Source organism: Coturnix japonica, unplaced genomic scaffold, assembly GCF_054131305.1.
Source record: "Coturnix japonica strain WE unplaced genomic scaffold, WE-NBRP24 Scf039, whole genome shotgun sequence".
Taxonomy (NCBI): domain Eukaryota; kingdom Metazoa; phylum Chordata; class Aves; order Galliformes; family Phasianidae; genus Coturnix; species Coturnix japonica.
This window is the reverse complement of record NW_028188942.1, coordinates 2,255,489-2,267,964: the sequence shown is the minus strand read 5'-3', so window position 1 is coordinate 2,267,964 and position 12,476 is coordinate 2,255,489. Positions and strand designations below refer to the sequence as shown.

At 43.4% G+C, this 12,476-nt stretch overlaps 1 long non-coding RNA gene across 1 annotated transcript; it reads left to right on the top strand.

Moving 5' to 3' along the window:
- The first annotated feature begins 7,676 nt into the window (after positions 1–7,676).
- Positions 7,677–12,476, top strand: LOC146753207 (uncharacterized). Its single transcript, XR_014940167.1, has 3 exons — positions 7,677–7,889; positions 9,842–10,110; positions 12,160–12,476. It is a non-coding gene; the product is annotated as an uncharacterized LOC146753207 (long non-coding RNA).

Sequence of the window (12,476 nt, the reverse complement as noted above, 5' to 3'; positions counted from 1 at the left end):
ACGGGTAAGTGTCATCTTTGTACAGAAACAGCACGCCTAACAGTCTGTCTCACCACTCTAGAATTAATCTGAGAATAGATTAACAGCTCTTGTCAGTTCTCTAAGTCAGGTTTCATTTGTATAAATTTGAAATTCGTTTTTTAAACCAGTTGGAAATTGTAATATTACATTAGAGAAAAATTCACACTCAACTTTAAGCATCTGTGTTTTGATTTGTAGGTGGTTTTGCCAAGGTAAAACTCGGGCGGCATCTTCTGTCTGGTGAAAAAGTTGCACTAAAAATCATGGAGAAAGTTACTGTAGGGGTAAGCCAAAAGGCATTTAAATATGATAATATCTTCTGTTGGAGTTGTGGAGTTCTCAAGAACACGGGGGCAGGTGGGATGGTACATACGAATGCAGCCTACTGGTCCCATTGCCTTTTGAAAGATGCTGTAGAGCTGGAAAAAGTTTAACAGAGCACCACAAATCTTGTTGCTGGTTGTTCAGAGGGCAGTATTCTCTGGCTTTAAAATGGAGGAAGTTATTACATCATTACATTACATTACATTATTGTTACATTATTACAGCAACTTTACCAAAATGCCAATGAAAATGCTGAATGTTTTACTTTTCATTTTTCACAGCTCTGTTTCAGAATTTCTATGGGAGTGATGTCAGTCATTGCTGAGTTGATGTTGAATTGTGTACTGTCCCATATGTGCTTGTTCTGTTCCACAGCAGTCAGATGTGATACCTGGTATGTCACAGTAGTTAGCGATTTCATCGCTTGCTTTTATGGTCTCTTAAGGATGACTTGCCTCATGCTAAAACAGAAATTGATGCCATGAAGAACTGAAGTCATCAACATGTTTGCCCATTGGATCACGTAAGAGAGACATCAAAGAAATATTTATAGTCATAGAGGTAAGAAATAGTTTCTGCTTTCTGTGCTGTCTTTCTTACTTATCTTTCTCTGATACTCTCTAAATGCATTTTCAGATAACCTTATCTTACAGGGAAGCTGTTTGATTGCATTGTTTCTAAGGACCGCCTTTTGGAAGAGGAAGCTCCAGTCTTTTTTTGACAGACTGTTTCAGCAATTGCTTCTGTTCACAGTCAGGGTTATGCCCAGAGACCTCAAACCAGTGAGCCTGAACTGCGGTCAGTCTTCCATAAATAATAATGAATGTGTTTTTATTTTTCTGTTGGCAGAGAGAGTTACAGTACTCCACTCCATTCCAGTGGATTGCAGGAGAGAACTGAAGGGGGGAGAAGTAACACAAAGTAGAATTCATGGGTTGAGATAGAATTATGTACTGAGATAGAGAAAAGGATAATAGTTATGATGAATGCAAAAGCAATTGCTCACCACCTACCAATCAGTGTCCAGTTAGCCTCCTAGTAGTGGAAGAGATTTACATGAAGTTATACCCCCTTCAAAACTCCTTCCACAATATGTCATATAGTATGGAATATCCTTTGGCCAGTTTAAGTCAGCTGTCCTAGTTCTGTTCCTTCTCACTTCCTTGGGCTCTCAGCTGAGATTGACTGTGGCTCTGTACAACGCTGCCTGGCAGCAACTGTAAGCATCACTGCGCTATCTCCATTGTTTCTCTAGAATGAAAACGTAGTATTATATCAGACACTGAAGAAGATAATTCAGTCCCAGCTGAAACTCAGACAATAACTTGTGCTTAGGATTCTTTCCCTACAGGAAATGTTAGATATTTATTGCTATGTGGTACTGTGTTCTGTAGCTGAGCTGGATTTTGTTATCCTTGAAGAAGTATCTTCCTCTGAAAGGGGAGTAAAACATGATGCTCCTAATGAGCGGAGCAGAGACACAGATCTGATCTGAGTGTTGGTTTCACATTTTTGTGATGCTCTTTGCTGCAGTTTGTATCTCGAGAGAAGCCCTTGTGGTGTCAGTCTGTTGTGTAACCTGCTCTAGTTTTGTGCCTCAAGGAAGAGTGATCCTTTAAACAAATGGTGGCTATACAGAGGGTGTGGGGTGAGATGCATTCCTCTGGCCCCATCCAATGGATTTTCTGTCGCAAAGATCTTTCTCCCCAGCTTCTCTTCTCTGAGTGGGAGCTTCAGCCCCCTGCACAGGCTGGAGGTCATCCATAGAACTTGCTTCAGAGTTTGTTTCAGGTTGTTATCCTTCCTGGCCAAAAACCAGATACAGTATTGTAGATGTGGTGCAATGAGTGTTGAAGCAGGAATGACTTGTCCTGGTCTGGTTGTGCTGCTTTTTAATGCAGCTGATGATCTTGTTGTACTTCTTTTCTGTCAGAGCACACTGCTGGCTTGCATTCAGCCTGTGGTCTCTCACCACTTGTCCTCCTAGTCCCCAGGTCCTTTCCAACAGATACAAGCTAGTATTTCCCACCTGGGATATTGGATGATGGGAACTTGCCAGCAGTCAGTGAAGATCTCTGAGACAGCGAGAGCGAGCGAGCTTTGAGTAGACTGGGAACCACTGTCCACAGCAGGAAATAAGAGAAAAGATGTTTCCTTGGGCATTTGGGTGGAAATCATTCCTGACTGCTTTCTCATCCACCGGGAAAATCTGCTGATTGACAATTTGAAGCTGGTAGACTTTGGACTCTGTGCAAAGCCACAGGTAAGAGGATGTGTTAAATCAAATACAATGTGCCCCCAAGTAATGCATGTTTGACCACCGTATGCAACAGGGGCTTGTCCAAACAAACTCCTTAAAATCAAGCTGTTTCTGTGGCTGACATGTCATTGCATCTTGTTTGGATTGGCCTGAACTGTATGAGAGTGGTTAACAGATTGCTCAGAAGCACAGGTAGATAATTTTCTCTAGCTAGACTCCCTGTTTTTGTAGTCTAAGCTGTAGATAATCTTGTAGGTATATCACCTGTCTTATGCAAGGGTCTGTAATAGGAGCATGGGGTTGGTGTGCCTAAGGAACCCTCTAAGGAACTGCATGTAGGATGAGATTGTGGATAGAATAAAATGACTTTTGCAGGTGACGTACAAATCCTGTGATTGCATATGCTTGAACTGAATTGTTTCTTGATCTTCAAACTGATTTCCAGAATCCTTTATTAACATGTAAGATGGGTGCTGGTAAGAAAGAATGGGAAGACTGCCTTACTGATTCCAAGAGAATTACTTGTCCTCAAATGATTTTTCCTGGCCAAATTTAGAGCCTCTCACAGGTAATCGAGACCAACAGGCTGTTGTTGCACAATCAACAAGCACAATCTAGATGATCAGCTGAGGAAAATAAAGCATCATGCCAAGGGTACTAGATAAGTGAGCAGCTTGAGATCTGCACATTTATGTGATACTCATGGTCTTAGACAATATTTGTTTAGTGAGGTCACATTGAATGAAAACAAAATCTAAGATTAATGAAAATATACAAAGGAGAAGAAGCCTCTGAGGCTTCTGAAGTGTTATGACCAGAAGACATAAGCTCTGTTTTTGAAAGAGCAATTTGCTCTGTTAATTATCCATCATTTTTGTGCAGTCTGTTTTGTCAGACTTGTCTTTAGCTTCCAAGTTGTATGTGAAGACTTGTTTGCACTGTAATGCACAATGTACGAAAAATTGGGAGATGAAAATGTGAAGAGTTTTTCTATCTTTGATTTCATGTCTGGAATTTTGGAACCCACTACTTGCAGTTGTTAATCTGTCCAAACTGGTCTGGTTTGCAATGCCCTCATACTTCTTGAAAAGCTCTGCTGTTAAAGGCAGAACAATTCCTACAAGTGCCATGGCCCCACTGTTGTTCTAATTCTTGTTTCTTTGTTTTCCACACACTGCTTTTCAAGCCTCCTTTTTCTTTACAGTCCAAGTGAGAATTGCACTGTGAGGTGTCTGAACCTTGTTGTGCCTCTACATAAAGAGAACAGCAGCAAAGCCTGACAGGTGACTGTGCTGACAGCTCTCGTAGCCAGTAACACGTAACTGTGCTAAATCCCTTGTGATGGCTTTGATTTAATTTTTGCCAGTGAAATCCTTGTAAAAGGAACTGCAGCAGTGTGATGAGCTAAGGTGAAGATGCTGGTTTTAGTAGTGCTCTAAGCTGAGTGGAAGGGCAATTGAATGAGGGTTATATGCTTTCTGTGGACAATAAGGTTGTGGTGCTGTTGGGGTGGGTCCAGAGGAGGGGCCACTGTGATGATCAGAGGGTTGGAGCAGCTCTCCTATGAGGAAAGGCTGGATTGTGGCTCTGGGCAGCCTGGTCTGGTGGTTGGCGACCCTGCACATAGCAGGGGGTTGGAACTGGATGATCTTTGAGATCCTTTTCAACCCAGGCCATTCTATGGCTGTACAGTTCCATACTGGAACAAATATAAAATGCTAACTATGTAAAACATGGAGTCAAACCTGTGTGATTTGTCCACACCAGGAGGTGAATAGAAAACAATTTGTAAGCTACAAAGCTGCTTGCATGAAAGGAAAAGAAAATAAAATTACAAGAAAAAGGGAAAACCTTTCTTCCTGAAAATAGGAAGAATAATGGACCTGACATGAAATTTGGGTGAAGCTGCCTGATTTTATGAAGCTATTCCCATTATTTTCTTGGTGCTGTGTTTCCCAAATGAGTGGTTTCTGGCTGTGCTGCAGCACCAGTCTGCATGTGAACATCAGCTCTATTCACCATCTGGGAAGATTAGGACTTCCCTTCTCCCACCAGCACCACTGAATTACAGTTACTCAGTGGTTAAACAAAGAAATCCTGAAAGAAGGGTTTACAGCTGTCGTGTTATCTGAAGTGCTTGGGGCATTCTGATGCTATTAAGCTCTATGTATTAACAAGTTCAAAAAGAAAAGGTAGGCATCTGATTGTTGTGCCAGTTTCTAAGTGATTTGGAAAGCTGTACCACCCAACCACTCCTTCTGTTTGATGGAGGTGACAAAGCTCAGTTTAATTTCTGACTGCTGTTTAAATCCTGAAGCTGGAGCTGGTTCCTGGAGCAGAAAAAGCTCGGAAGCTGTCCCTCCTACAAGCAGGCACCTCTGAGCAAAATATGACATCTCGATTTCTGATGGTAAGGTCAAAAGATCTGATTCCAGCGTCTAGCTTTCGGCTTCATGCTGTGTTAGTGGGACCTTTGGCATCCAGCACTGACCAACAGCAACTGACAGGCTGGTAACAGTGCACCCCAAAACAGTTATGTGTCTATTTATGTTATGAGGGAAAATTGCATTGCATTGAGATTTCTTATTTTTACACTTTGCAGATCTAACTCGCTGCTGGAAGAATCCTGTACGCCTTGTTCACACCATTTTCAATGAGCTGGATGAGTCTGTTGTTGGCATTTTAATACCATTGACCAGGCAGGCAATATGTATGGAGTATTTGGCTCTCTCTACAGTCATGAATGTTTGAGTATCTTCAACATGTGGCTCATTGCTTCCATTTCAGGCTGCCCAGAGAAGCTGTGGATGCCTGTCCTTGGTGTTGAAGGCGAGGTTGGATGGGTGATGGGCAGCCTGAGCTGGTTAGTGGGCAGCCAGCCCATGGCAGGGTGTTTAGAACTGGATGATCTTGAAGGTTTCTTCCAACCCAAGCCCTCCCGTGATCCTATGATTCTGTGATTTCATTCAGGTTTATTAAGATGAGATGAGTTCTCCTAAATGCGCTGTTCTCCATATGATTATAATTGGAGTCTAGATGGATGACTTAAACCAGACTCCAAACTTTTTGATGGCCAAAATGAAATGAAATCAATCCTTTACTGTGTCAGTAGTCTGTAACTAGAGCCCATCAGGTAATTCCCAGCCTCCTGCCTGTATCAGTGGCTGCACACGGTGAAAAAGTCTGATGGGATTTTAACCTCTAAAATGTTCCAAAGCAACCAGAGGGTGAATATATTCACTATGCAAATACCTGCAGGAATAAGCTTGTCATGTATGTCCTCAGGTAGCACAGTAGTTAATGGTGGGACTCAGTAGGTCATGCTGAAAGTTGAGTCTGCTGATCTTGAAGGTCTTTTCCAGCCTACATGACCTTATGCTAATATTTCTGTATTTCTTTCTGTTCAGCTCCCAGAAAACCTCCCACCCAGCCCCCAGCTGACCCCGTGGTGAAAAATAAAACAGAAACCTCAGTGACGCTGGCATGGTCCCCTCCGAAGATGCACCGCCCCATTCCAACCAATGGCTACGTCGTGGAATGCAAGAAACTAACTGGCTTCACGTGGGTGAGGTGCCACGAGTCTCATGTCCCCGTCCCAGAGTTCACGGTGAGCAATCTGTCTGAAGAGGCTGATGATCATTTCTGAGTGTCTGCAGTCAATACTCATGGACAGAGCCCGTCTCTGGAATTCCCAGGGAGCGTGCACCTTGGTAAGCACAAAAACCCCAATGGAAATGGGTCAGTGTGTGCTGAGCAGCTGTGTTGGTTCCCTAAAGATGTTTCCTTTGACTTTAAGGATAGTAGTGCATTAACACACCAAAGGCTTTCCTTTATTACTAGTTCTCCTGTCAACCTCCAGCTACCACTAAAGTGATACAAGTTCTGTTTCTGTGACAGAGACATGAATATCCTTATCTTTTGATATCACACATGTGCAAGAGGCAGAACTTTCTGTAACAGATCTTAAGCATAGTAGTGCTTCTTCCAGCACTCATGCAAAGGGAGAAGTAGAAATGTCCCTATGATTTAATCTTCCATCTCTAAATGAGATACCAGACTTGCATCTAAAGAGCATTAAGACATCCATGTTGTTCTTCCTCAGAACCAGTCCTGGCTGTGAAATCCCCCCTAACAGCTGGTGAAGCTGTACCTGGAGGGGATGCCATGTTTACTACTGATCTTACAACAATGTGTTGCAGCACTTGGTACCTCAGTGGTAAAGTCTTACAGGAAAGCGAGACCTGCATCATCAAGAGAACCCGAACTACTCACAGCCTAATCATAAAGAACATCACCAAGAATGATGGTGGACCAGAAGTGAAATTTGTTGCCGAAAATGTTGATGTCAGCACCAAGATGAGAGTGAGAGGTATTTGCTTTGATCCTTCTCCTTTCCTCTTACAGTCAAGGCATAGTTGCTGTGATCTGATGATTAGAACTGGGGCTGCAGGCATTCACTGACTGTACCAAATACCTGAAATTGCATCCCATGGACTGACGTGAGTCCCGGTAATGACCTAAACATGATAGCACTGAGTGTAGGGTAAGCCAATCTACCCAGCTGCTTGGTATCTGAACCAGATTGCTTCATGCCAGCTGATGAATGTCTGCAGTTCACAGCTATTGGCCAGTGCATTCAGTCACCAGGTTTACCACTGCATCACCATAGAGCAGTACTTTCAGCTCCAGGTTCAGACAGCCTTTCTGACTGCACTGGAATAGTTTAGAAGTAGGGGAGCAATCATTCCAATAATATCTCTATCAATCAGCTTTGCATGACAAAATAGAACAAATAAACATTCATGATGGGAGGACCTGTTTGTCATTGGGTGGAAACCTCTGCAGAAGCATGTTTAGAGCATTCTTAATCAGTAGAAGGAGATGTTTGGTTGATTTTTACTTAGTAAATCCGGCAAGAAGACCAAATGAAATATCTTGAATTGCTCAGCACTGACACAATGATGAGTGCAGGAACAGAAGGTGATACTTTTTCAGAGATGTTGCAGCAAACATTGACCACGTTAGCCTGATCTAAATTGAACTAACGAGGCCTTTGCTCCTGACAGGTGCTGCAGTGAGATTTACCAATAAGAGCAAAGATGTAGAAAAGATCTCCGCTCGGCTGCGTGAGGAAGCCAAACTGCAGGCTGAGCTTTCAGACACAGGCGCTACTGTGGAGTGGATGAAGGATGGGAAGGAGCTCAAGGCCAGTGAAAAATATGAACTGCACATTGTGGGGAAGAAACACACCCTGAAAATTCACAACGTCTCAATGGATGATGCTGTAAGTTGTCAGTGCATCTGTGAGGGGGATAAAATGCATGAGTTTGCATGATGAGGCTCTTCATCATCTTCTGCTGGCTTGTCACCCTTGTTGATCCATGGAGAAACAAGAAAGGCTTAGAGTAGTGTATGCACTTTGGCATTGGAGAGCTTACTTAATTGCTTCTTCTCAAAGAACAAACTCCAGAGAGTCATGGAGACATCTCCAAACAGAATTGAATAATGGGACTAAATTGATGGAGAGCAGAACTTCCTGCCACGGCTTGTCAGCTAGTCTTAATTTTGCTTTTCTTCTCTCTGTCATGTTAGCATAATATTTCATACTGGCAGGTCTGCCCAAAGAATTAAATGAATTAGCTGATGGACGTTTCCATGTGCTTTGCACTGTAATGTGACTATCAAATGAGTAATCAATGCTGTTATTTTAAAATCTGTGTTGGCAAGCTGTATGACAAACAGCTGCTGTTGGTAGCTTGGTTACTGCAGAATCAGCTTTTGTGTATCTCATAGATAGGGAAGAGACCCTTAAGGGTCAGCTAGTTGGACTCCCTTGCAATGAACAGGGGCACCGCAGCTCCATCAGGTGCTCTGAGCCCTGTCCATCCTGACTTTGAACATCCTCAGGCTCACAAATCTTATACCTATGCCACACACTCGCAGTATTTCACCATTCAGCATCGCCACTTGTATCTTCTCTTGTTGTAAATCAGAGCTAGCTGGTAAATCATCTGCTGTGCGGGTCAGCTGTGTCTCTCCCATGGGCATCACGTGGCTGCTGGGAGGCTCTGAAGAGCTGCAGCCAGAGGTGTGTCACCCGCTGGGCCTCGTGCCCAAAGGAGCCCACAGGAAAGTGTTGTTGCAGTTTGTCATGCACTGCACTGCCATGAGACTTGACGTGCCAGACATCCTCTGACACGTGAGCTCCTGCATCCAGGCAGGACATCTGAGACGTCTCCTTCAGCCTGACGTGGCTGCAGTTTCACACTGGTTTTACTAAGGAAGGAGAAGGCACGTGGATGAAACTCTTTTCGTGCTCTTCCTTCCAGACCTTTCAACCTGTGATCCATGCTGGTGGAAAAACAGAGATCTCAGCAACATCCATCCTTTTCAGGGAGGTTGGGAAGAGGAGATGGTGTTATCCCATAAAGGGAGGTGGGGAACTCGCACAGGCTGCCCAGGGAGGTGGTGGGATCCCTGGAGGTGTTGAGGAACTGTGGAGATGTGGCCCTGATGGATGTTATCAGGGGGCATGGTGGGGTGGGTTGGGGTTGGAATCAAAGGAGGACCCCCATGTATTTCAGCAGGAAGCACTACTGGTAATAAGACCTTTGGAGCAAATCCTGGTAGGGCCACGCTCAGCTGGTCCAGTCCGGAGGCTGTTTCTCCTTACTGCAGTATCTGCATTGAAAACCAGCAGCTGCTTTTGTGTGGCTGGGCTCACATCCAGCAGTGGTGAGGGGACTACAATGATAAGAGACAGTTCCTGAAAAAATGAATGAAATTTGACTGTATGATAGGGCGGAGTTAAATGTATTTACAGGATCTCAGGCATCCCAGTGTCCATCAGCTGGCTCTCGAGCTCCTAAATACAGGCATTCTGTAGAACGTTGTTGAATTTGTATTATCCATGCGTGTTCTTGGAACTGCAGAACAAATGCATGCATAATCCAGACTTTGATTTTAGCAGCTCTGACTGTGCTGTCTCAACTTGGGCTTCTTCCTTTGGCTCTGTCCCCTGTACAGTGTATGTCCTTCAACTTGTGGAGATAAGGTAATCTGGTACGTGGTTTATAAAAGCTGCCAATTTGCCGGCTTCTGAATTAGAATCCAGCAATTAGAACTGGGATTAAACGTGTATCTTTGGTCTTATGATAAATGAATGCCTCATGGTCACCAATGTCCCTGCAGTTCTTTACCATCATACATATTTTGTGTGTCCATATTTTGTTTCAGCACTTGCAGACTTCATAAACAAAGAGACAACTGGAGGAGTTATCAGGGCCGTTGCTGGAAAACACGCTGAATTTGTTTCTGAGACCTCTGAAGCCAATGTCATGGTGAAGTGGTACAAAAATGGCAAAGAAATCATGACCAGTAAGAAATTCACAATGGAAGATAAAGGGAAACTGCATAAGCTTGTGGCTTCAGCTGTAACGAAAGAAGACGAGGGAACATCTGCAAAATTGGAGATGACACTCTGATTTTTGATTGGAAAGTCTCAGGTAAGTTTGTGAGGCAAACATAGGATCACAATCCATGTAAAGCACTTCAGACTTAATTCATTTTATTTGTCCAGCCCTGTGGGTTTCCAGTATTTAGGACAAAGATTGCATAGCTCTATTGAAGCAATTCTGACCTTACTGTTGTCCCTATGCAAATCCACAGGATGAGCAAATAATGTAACTGTGTTGTGATGAATTCAGGACAGCCTTAGCTCCAACTGACGCTGGAGTCATGACTTGAGCCCTCACATCTGGGCTTCATTCTTCTAGTTCAAGAATTGCCTCAGCACTTACATCATCTTTAAACCTCTGACTGAAATGGTCCTAAGTTATTAGCATGGGAATCCTGTCTCCTCTTCTGACAAATTAAACTCCACATTTGGAGAGTTGAGTGTCTCCTGCTGTACCCAAAGGATGTTGTGATCTCTGAGGTGTCTCCCTGAGGTGCTGTAAGCACAGCCATTAGCTCATAGTGCAAGTAAAGCACTGTCAGGTCAAGCCTGGAGGAGTAATGCTTGTCACTGACCTGTTCCAGTTCAGGGTGGAGCTGGAGGGTAAAATAACACAAGAAATTGTCATTGAAATTCAATATCTGTGAAATTCAGCTGGCTGCATTCACAGAACCTGGCGTTAAGATCTGTTTTCTGTTTTATATCTTGAGCCTATTTTCCATAACCCAGTCCTCATTTATGAACTGAAGCTCTACTGAAAGCCTTTCGCTGTGTATGCTCATGCTGCAGTACAGCGCTTGTGACATCTAACAGCACATTCACATTCCTCTGATCACAGGATCCTTAAGGTTGATTAAGACCCTCTAGTCCGACTGCTCACCCATCACCATCATGATGCTCACCATCAGCTAGCTAAAAACTCAGCAGAGATGATAGATCAAGCACAACATTGGATTTGGGGTGGCTAGAGAATCCTAAGATATTGAAGGATTGCTTGCAGGTGGTGTTGGCTCAGGTATTCACCCTGCATCCCACCTCCCGTTCTGTTTGGTTGAGAATCATGCATTCTGCAATTTCACTTTGTAATTCAAAGCCCCTGGCTTTATCTGTTGACAAACTGATCTAAAACAAGCAGAGAAGACTCCGTTGGAACTGGTTGATGCAGAACAAAGGCATCCCAAAAGGACAAGTTGCACTGTTTGATGAACATTATTGGATGAGAGCTAAGCTAAGATTTAAAAAGTTCTGGGGCTGTCTCTGAGCATCAAATACAGAGGAAGCCTGCATGATTCCCTGAGAATGGATACCTCCTACTTTGGTGTTGGGTTAAGGGAACACTAGCAGTAACTCATCACAAAATGTCACGTGGCTCAGACAAAAAAGTCATCAAGAGGGCTTAATTAGGAGCACCAAATGGTCACAAGATGGTCTTAGGGCAGGGAAGTAATCAATCTACGTGATATTGGTTGGTGCTATTAGTTCTTAACAGCTTGACTCTAGAAGGACTGTTGTTCTTTGGTCACCTAGTTTTAAAAGAATAGATGTCTCCTGTCTATTACAATTTTTAACGCATTATTTGTTCACTGATGCCATAAATGTACCTGGCATAGCAATTGTCCTTGGTATATTCAGTGACTGAAAGCGACAGTTGTTGCTCTAAGAAATGCAATACTAAGCTAGGTCTGCCTGTAGCTGACAGCCATCAGCTTGCTCCTCAGGCAGGTTCTGTCTGGATGGAATGAAGGGCATGAAATACTGATGTGCTCATCAAACGCTGCTTGTTAGCTTAGAGACAAGGTGTTGAATTGGTTTGTTCATGTATTGCAAACACGTTACTTATCTGCCTTCATTTTAGCTTCAGAAGAACATGTGCAGAATACAGAATTGATTAAAAGAAATAAGAACTGTCTGCATAGAACTTACTCTTTCCTTACACAGGAGAATCAAGCACACGTTTGTATGTGAGTACCTCCAGAGGTGAAACTCGATCCCCCAGATGTAATGAGCATAGACATTACAATCAGTTCTAACTGTATCTTAATGCTGTGCTGAATAAGCCTGAGTCAGGATGTAAACCACTTTCTCTTTTTTTCTTCAGATGAAGCCATTAATTCTGTCAACAAGTCCAAAACGACTCCAGAAATATCAGTCAGTCCTTCTGAAGACCTGGAGCTGGTGTGTGAGGTGTCAGCTGCAAGCGGAGCTGTCGTATGGAAGAAAGATCAAACAGAGGTGAAGCAGGACCAGAGGACAACCATCATCTCCCAGGGGACGCACCACAATCTCATGGTCAAAAATGTGACCCTGAAAGACCGAGGGAGCTACAGCTGTGAAACAAAAGATGACAAAGCAACATTCCAAGTGAAAGTCAGAGGTGAGAAAATGCTTGGAATCCCAGAGATAAAGGAACGCTTC